Source organism: Triticum urartu, unplaced genomic scaffold (assembly GCF_003073215.2).
Source record: "Triticum urartu cultivar G1812 unplaced genomic scaffold, Tu2.1 TuUngrouped_contig_10475, whole genome shotgun sequence".
NCBI lineage: Eukaryota > Viridiplantae > Streptophyta > Magnoliopsida > Poales > Poaceae > Triticum > Triticum urartu.
This window is the reverse complement of record NW_024111346.1, coordinates 5,455-13,872: the sequence shown is the minus strand read 5'-3', so window position 1 is coordinate 13,872 and position 8,418 is coordinate 5,455. Positions and strand designations below refer to the sequence as shown.

Here is an 8,418-nt window from a genome sequence, read left to right as displayed (position 1 = left end):
GCGCCGCGGCAAGTTCCTTGGAATGCCTTGGATGGCCTTCCCGGCAAGCGCCTCTTGCCGGGGCCTTGGGACGCTTCTGATGGCCTTCCCGGCAAGCTCCTCTTGCCGGGGTCTTGCCTTTTTCCCGGCAAGCTCCTCTTGCCGGGGTCTTGTCTTGAGTACTTTGTTCTTGAATGGTCTTCAAAGGGACCACGGAGGATCTTGGCGGTGACCTGGCAGACCTTGCCGCGGGACGCTGCGACTGCCCGCGCACCAGGTCGGGGGACCTGCGACTGCCCGTGCACAAGTTCGGGGTACTAAGGGTACCCCTACTTTAGTACACCGACACTCTTGTTCCTCACTCCACCTCATAAGCTCTAGCGACCTCACCGATCATCTATGTGTGTGCCTCCTTGCGATAACCCCATCCTTTAGTCGCCTTGTTGCTCTGAATCCGACATCCCATGCTAGCAAATACATCACAACAAAGGACTGGATAAACAGAGTTCTTTAATGTTACATAGCAGCTCATACTTCATTTGACAAAGATACAAATATATAAGATTTGTAAACCAGCAAATTGGAATCAAACGCAAATTGCACATAACTGAAGGAGAAGGTACCAAAAACAACATTGTTGTCATATAATAGTTGCAACCCTTCATTTTTACAAAGTAGATTGATTATTGACAGGTTTAATTATGTTGACCAAAAATATAAGTTAGTATAGAGTCTGGTATTGCACATCAATGGATCAAATGCTTTTTGTTATGTTCTGCACATATGCTTACTGTCATATGCCCAAAAAAGTGGCCTGCTTTTTTCATTGTTTTACTGACATTTTTATGCTCAAATACATTCTTCAGATATATTCATAGCCATAAGCTAAACTGAGTCTGCACATATGCTTACTGTCATATGCCCAAAAAAGTGGCCTGCTTTTTTCATTGTTTTACTGACATTTTTATGCTCAAATACATTCTTCAGATATATTCATAGCCATAAGCTAAACTGAGTCTGCACATATGCTTACTGTCATATGCCCAAAAAAGTGGCCTGCTTTTTTCATTGTTTTACTGACATTTTTATGCTCAAATACATTCTTCAGATATATTCATAGCCATAAGCTAAACTGAGTCTGCACATATGCTTACTGTCATATGCCCAAAAAAGTGGCCTGCTTTTTTCATTGTTTTACTGACATTTTTATGCTCAAATACATTCTTCAGATATATTCATAGCCATAAGCTAAACTGAGTCTGCACATATGCTTACTGTCATATGCCCAAAAAAGTGGCCTGCTTTTTTCATTGTTTTACTGACATTTTTATGCTCAAATACATTCTTCAGATATATTCATAGCCATAAGCTAAACTGAGTCTGCACATATGCTTACTGTCATATGCCCAAAAAAGTGGCCTGCTTTTTTCATTGTTTTACTGACATTTTTATGCTCAAATACATTCTTCAGATATATTCATAGCCATAAGCTAAACTGAGTCTGCACATATGCTTACTGTCATATGCCCAAAAAAGTGGCCTGCTTTTTTCATTGTTTTACTGACATTTTTATGCTCAAATACATTCTTCAGATATATTCATAGCCATAAGCTAAACTGAGTCTGCACATATGCTTACTGTCATATGCCCAAAAAAGTGGCCTGCTTTTTTCATTGTTTTACTGACATTTTTATGCTCAAATACATTCTTCAGATATATTCATAGCCATAAGCTAAACTGAGTCTGCACATATGCTTACTGTCATATGCCCAAAAAAGTGGCCTGCTTTTTTCATTGTTTTACTGACATTTTTATGCTCAAATACATTCTTCAGATATATTCATAGCCATAAGCTAAACTGAGTCTGCACATATGCTTACTGTCATATGCCCAAAAAAGTGGCCTGCTTTTTTCATTGTTTTACTGACATTTTTATGCTCAAATACATTCTTCAGATATATTCATAGCCATAAGCTAAACTGAGTCTGCACATATGCTTACTGTCATATGCCCAAAAAAGTGGCCTGCTTTTTTCATTGTTTTACTGACATTTTTATGCTCAAATACATTCTTCAGATATATTCATAGCCATAAGCTAAACTGAGTCTGCACATATGCTTACTGTCATATGCCCAAAAAAGTGGCCTGCTTTTTTCATTGTTTTACTGACATTTTTATGCTCAAATACATTCTTCAGATATATTCATAGCCATAAGCTAAACTGAGTCTGCACATATGCTTACTGTCATATGCCCAAAAAAGTGGCCTGCTTTTTTCATTGTTTTACTGACATTTTTATGCTCAAATACATTCTTCAGATATATTCATAGCCATAAGCTAAACTGAGTCTGCACATATGCTTACTGTCATATGCCCAAAAAAGTGGCCTGCTTTTTTCATTGTTTTACTGACATTTTTATGCTCAAATACATTCTTCAGATATATTCATAGCCATAAGCTAAACTGAGTCTGCACATATGCTTACTGTCATATGCCCAAAAAAGTGGCCTGCTTTTTTCATTGTTTTACTGACATTTTTATGCTCAAATACATTCTTCAGATATATTCATAGCCATAAGCTAAACTGAGTCTGCACATATGCTTACTGTCATATGCCCAAAAAAGTGGCCTGCTTTTTTCATTGTTTTACTGACATTTTTATGCTCAAATACATTCTTCAGATATATTCATAGCCATAAGCTAAACTGAGTCTGCACATATGCTTACTGTCATATGCCCAAAAAAGTGGCCTGCTTTTTTCATTGTTTTACTGACATTTTTATGCTCAAATACATTCTTCAGATATATTCATAGCCATAAGCTAAACTGAGTCTGCACATATGCTTACTGTCATATGCCCAAAAAAGTGGCCTGCTTTTTTCATTGTTTTACTGACATTTTTATGCTCAAATACATTCTTCAGATATATTCATAGCCATAAGCTAAACTGAGTCTGCACATATGCTTACTGTCATATGCCCAAAAAAGTGGCCTGCTTTTTTCATTGTTTTACTGACATTTTTATGCTCAAATACATTCTTCAGATATATTCATAGCCATAAGCTAAACTGAGTCTGCACATATGCTTACTGTCATATGCCCAAAAAAGTGGCCTGCTTTTTTCATTGTTTTACTGACATTTTTATGCTCAAATACATTCTTCAGATATATTCATAGCCATAAGCTAAACTGAGTCTGCACATATGCTTACTGTCATATGCCCAAAAAAGTGGCCTGCTTTTTTCATTGTTTTACTGACATTTTTATGCTCAAATACATTCTTCAGATATATTCATAGCCATAAGCTAAACTGAGTCTGCACATATGCTTACTGTCATATGCCCAAAAAAGTGGCCTGCTTTTTTCATTGTTTTACTGACATTTTTATGCTCAAATACATTCTTCAGATATATTCATAGCCATAAGCTAAACTGAGTCTGCACATATGCTTACTGTCATATGCCCAAAAAAGTGGCCTGCTTTTTTCATTGTTTTACTGACATTTTTATGCTCAAATACATTCTTCAGATATATTCATAGCCATAAGCTAAACTGAGTCTGCACATATGCTTACTGTCATATGCCCAAAAAAGTGGCCTGCTTTTTTCATTGTTTTACTGACATTTTTATGCTCAAATACATTCTTCAGATATATTCATAGCCATAAGCTAAACTGAGTCTGCACATATGCTTACTGTCATATGCCCAAAAAAGTGGCCTGCTTTTTTCATTGTTTTACTGACATTTTTATGCTCAAATACATTCTTCAGATATATTCATAGCCATAAGCTAAACTGAGTCTGCACATATGCTTACTGTCATATGCCCAAAAAAGTGGCCTGCTTTTTTCATTGTTTTACTGACATTTTTATGCTCAAATACATTCTTCAGATATATTCATAGCCATAAGCTAAACTGAGTCTGCACATATGCTTACTGTCATATGCCCAAAAAAGTGGCCTGCTTTTTTCATTGTTTTACTGACATTTTTATGCTCAAATACATTCTTCAGATATATTCATAGCCATAAGCTAAACTGAGTCTGCACATATGCTTACTGTCATATGCCCAAAAAAGTGGCCTGCTTTTTTCATTGTTTTACTGACATTTTTATGCTCAAATACATTCTTCAGATATATTCATAGCCATAAGCTAAACTGAGTCTGCACATATGCTTACTGTCATATGCCCAAAAAAGTGGCCTGCTTTTTTCATTGTTTTACTGACATTTTTATGCTCAAATACATTCTTCAGATATATTCATAGCCATAAGCTAAACTGAGTCTGCACATATGCTTACTGTCATATGCCCAAAAAAGTGGCCTGCTTTTTTCATTGTTTTACTGACATTTTTATGCTCAAATACATTCTTCAGATATATTCATAGCCATAAGCTAAACTGAGTCTGCACATATGCTTACTGTCATATGCCCAAAAAAGTGGCCTGCTTTTTTCATTGTTTTACTGACATTTTTATGCTCAAATACATTCTTCAGATATATTCATAGCCATAAGCTAAACTGAGTCTGCACATATGCTTACTGTCATATGCCCAAAAAAGTGGCCTGCTTTTTTCATTGTTTTACTGACATTTTTATGCTCAAATACATTCTTCAGATATATTCATAGCCATAAGCTAAACTGAGTCTGCACATATGCTTACTGTCATATGCCCAAAAAAGTGGCCTGCTTTTTTCATTGTTTTACTGACATTTTTATGCTCAAATACATTCTTCAGATATATTCATAGCCATAAGCTAAACTGAGTCTGCACATATGCTTACTGTCATATGCCCAAAAAAGTGGCCTGCTTTTTTCATTGTTTTACTGACATTTTTATGCTCAAATACATTCTTCAGATATATTCATAGCCATAAGCTAAACTGAGTCTGCACATATGCTTACTGTCATATGCCCAAAAAAGTGGCCTGCTTTTTTCATTGTTTTACTGACATTTTTATGCTCAAATACATTCTTCAGATATATTCATAGCCATAAGCTAAACTGAGTCTGCACATATGCTTACTGTCATATGCCCAAAAAAGTGGCCTGCTTTTTTCATTGTTTTACTGACATTTTTATGCTCAAATACATTCTTCAGATATATTCATAGCCATAAGCTAAACTGAGTCTGCACATATGCTTACTGTCATATGCCCAAAAAAGTGGCCTGCTTTTTTCATTGTTTTACTGACATTTTTATGCTCAAATACATTCTTCAGATATATTCATAGCCATAAGCTAAACTGAGTCTGCACATATGCTTACTGTCATATGCCCAAAAAAGTGGCCTGCTTTTTTCATTGTTTTACTGACATTTTTATGCTCAAATACATTCTTCAGATATATTCATAGCCATAAGCTAAACTGAGTCTGCACATATGCTTACTGTCATATGCCCAAAAAAGTGGCCTGCTTTTTTCATTGTTTTACTGACATTTTTATGCTCAAATACATTCTTCAGATATATTCATAGCCATAAGCTAAACTGAGTCTGCACATATGCTTACTGTCATATGCCCAAAAAAGTGGCCTGCTTTTTTCATTGTTTTACTGACATTTTTATGCTCAAATACATTCTTCAGATATATTCATAGCCATAAGCTAAACTGAGTCTGCACATATGCTTACTGTCATATGCCCAAAAAAGTGGCCTGCTTTTTTCATTGTTTTACTGACATTTTTATGCTCAAATACATTCTTCAGATATATTCATAGCCATAAGCTAAACTGAGTCTGCACATATGCTTACTGTCATATGCCCAAAAAAGTGGCCTGCTTTTTTCATTGTTTTACTGACATTTTTATGCTCAAATACATTCTTCAGATATATTCATAGCCATAAGCTAAACTGAGTCTGCACATATGCTTACTGTCATATGCCCAAAAAAGTGGCCTGCTTTTTTCATTGTTTTACTGACATTTTTATGCTCAAATACATTCTTCAGATATATTCATAGCCATAAGCTAAACTGAGTCTGCACATATGCTTACTGTCATATGCCCAAAAAAGTGGCCTGCTTTTTTCATTGTTTTACTGACATTTTTATGCTCAAATACATTCTTCAGATATGTTCAGTCATAAACCAAAAAAATGAGTGGCCTGGGATTCGAACCCAGAGCGTGCTAGCAACAACCCACACCATCTAGCTACTCGGGCAGTGAGACTAATTTGTTCAATTACGTGTACTCAAGTCTTTTGTACCAACTATTTGTACCATCTCTTTCCTTTGCTCCGCCGCCCGTACGTCTGACAGATGTAAGAGATACGCGCCGGCGACACCCGTGACTACTCCCGCTTTCGCAAGCTCATTCCCGCCATCCAGTACTTCTTCCAAAGCCATTTCCCGCCATTAGCCCGCTCGCCACAGTGTTATTTCCCGCCCTCGACGCACGCTATATAAACACGCTGGTGACCGGGTTTTGGTGGGGCCACTGTCAGCAAGGACATTTTTGTGCAAAAGAAAATAAGTGCAGGGAGGTCTGTGCAAAAACACCACGCATGCGACTCCTTGAAACGGCATGTGTCACTGACAGTGGGCCTCTGCTTGTGTGGCATGCCATGTCATCGGCAAATACGCGGGCAGTCAACGAGAGTGACCGTATATGAACCTAGACGCAAGTTAACTGATCGGAAATCCGTATTTTTAAAGTTGTAGCACTAAACTGCACATCCAACGCAAGTTTAGTGACTACCAGTGATATTACCTCTATTTACAACTACTATAATAATGCACTTCCTCCATCCCAAAATAAGTGTCTCAAGTTTAGTACAAAGTCGAGACACTTATTTTGGGACGGAGGGCATAGCTAAAAAGAATATACGTCTAGTTCTAATATTACTATTTTTATATAGCTAGCAGAATACCTTTATGCTATGTGATTTAAAACAAAAGATATCAGATTATTTAAAAAAACATCTACATCACCTTCATGATGCCTTTTCAATATAAACTACACAAATTGTTTCAACTCGTAACAAATGTAATGTGCTCTTCAAGGTGAAAAAATATAAGATGTACGTACTTATTCCTTATATTGTAGCACTTGTTTGTTATTCTGAAAGAGTTGTTCATTCCCTTCCCAAAATACTTAGCGGACATCCGTGTATAATACACATGGTTGTCTTAAGAGAGTACCGAAGTTGGTTTTTTGTTATCCTCCAAAAGATAGAGTGCATTGCACACTGTACTTACCTTCAGGGAGAAAATAAATGAATAGAGAAGCCATCTCCTCCAGCCTGGAGATCTTCTCAAGCACAACCTCATACTTCTCCTGCAAAACAGATTCATAGTTCAAACATCTACCTTCGTTATGCATGCAACTACTTGGTACAAAAATGATAATTGAGCCTGAGAAGTCCGCTCCAATTTCAGTACCTTCAGGAACAACACTTCCACGTCCAGCTAGTTGCTGCCTCGGTTCACTCCATACAATGAGAAGTGATAAACTTGTGTCACATTTACTGCAGATTAGAAATCGGATAATGCAATAAAACATTCACATGAAGGAAACCATTAGTAAATCAAAATACAAACATGTGTGCACATCTCATTTTTCTGAGTTATGATAATATCTCAGATTGATAGTCTTGTAAGAATAGCAGTTGCCATCAAGCATCAAGTAAACAATTTGTGAGCAAGTATCAAAGAGCAAGATTAACATGTAGTAGACAAATTCAGCTGCATTACTTGATTTAACAACATTCCAAGGCATCAATACAATAGCAACTCTGTTTGACAGTACAAGCTTCAGTGAATAAACACAACAAAAGATCAATTTGCAAGCACCATACCGAATAATAAGGTCACCAGGAAAGTAACCGTTCCTGGTTCCCCGTGGTCTAGCGCTTAGGCCACTTCATAGCATAGACAAAGCAAGATATTGATTTGCATCACCTAAATAATAGTAGTATAAAACAATCAATAAACACATATCCTTCTTATTATCAATCAAAAGTACTTGAAACTAAAATTACAGAAGAACATTTATCTCCTGAGAGCATGACCTAACCACATGCTGAATCAAATTGTCAAATTTTTTGGAAGTTTCATCATTTCCCAAACTTGTTATTTCTTCCTCTCTGTCTCAAAACTATCATAAATCCATATCTTCGATCTAAAATGGTCTACTTTCTTCATAAAGCAATCAACCAAGACAAGTACTACCCTATAACTAAATATTAAGACATTTTTGTTGTTCAAATTGAACTACAAAAACTTCTAATATTTAGTTACGGAGGGAGTATCTTTTAAGCATGAGTATAGATAAGATATCAAAAGCTCTGTAGGAGAACAAACATGGGAATGTTTCGAGAATTAGCAAGACTAAACATCAAATATGAATTGTGTGCAACTTGTAGATCTTGTAAAGAGTATATAACATCCAAATGAAAAATCAAAATTACTACGTTGTGCATCATGACTGTTGAGAAAGAAA

The 8,418-nt window shown here is 36.3% G+C and overlaps 1 long non-coding RNA gene across 1 annotated transcript; it reads right to left on the bottom strand.

The window, feature by feature from the left end:
- Positions 1-335: 335 nt before the first annotated feature.
- LOC125526556 lies at positions 336-7,517 on the bottom strand. The gene is made up of 3 exons (XR_007291774.1): positions 7,359-7,517; positions 7,176-7,254; positions 336-446 (listed from the first exon to the last, which is right to left on the bottom strand). It is a non-coding gene; the product is annotated as an uncharacterized LOC125526556 (long non-coding RNA).
- Positions 7,518-8,418: the final 901 nt, after the last annotated feature.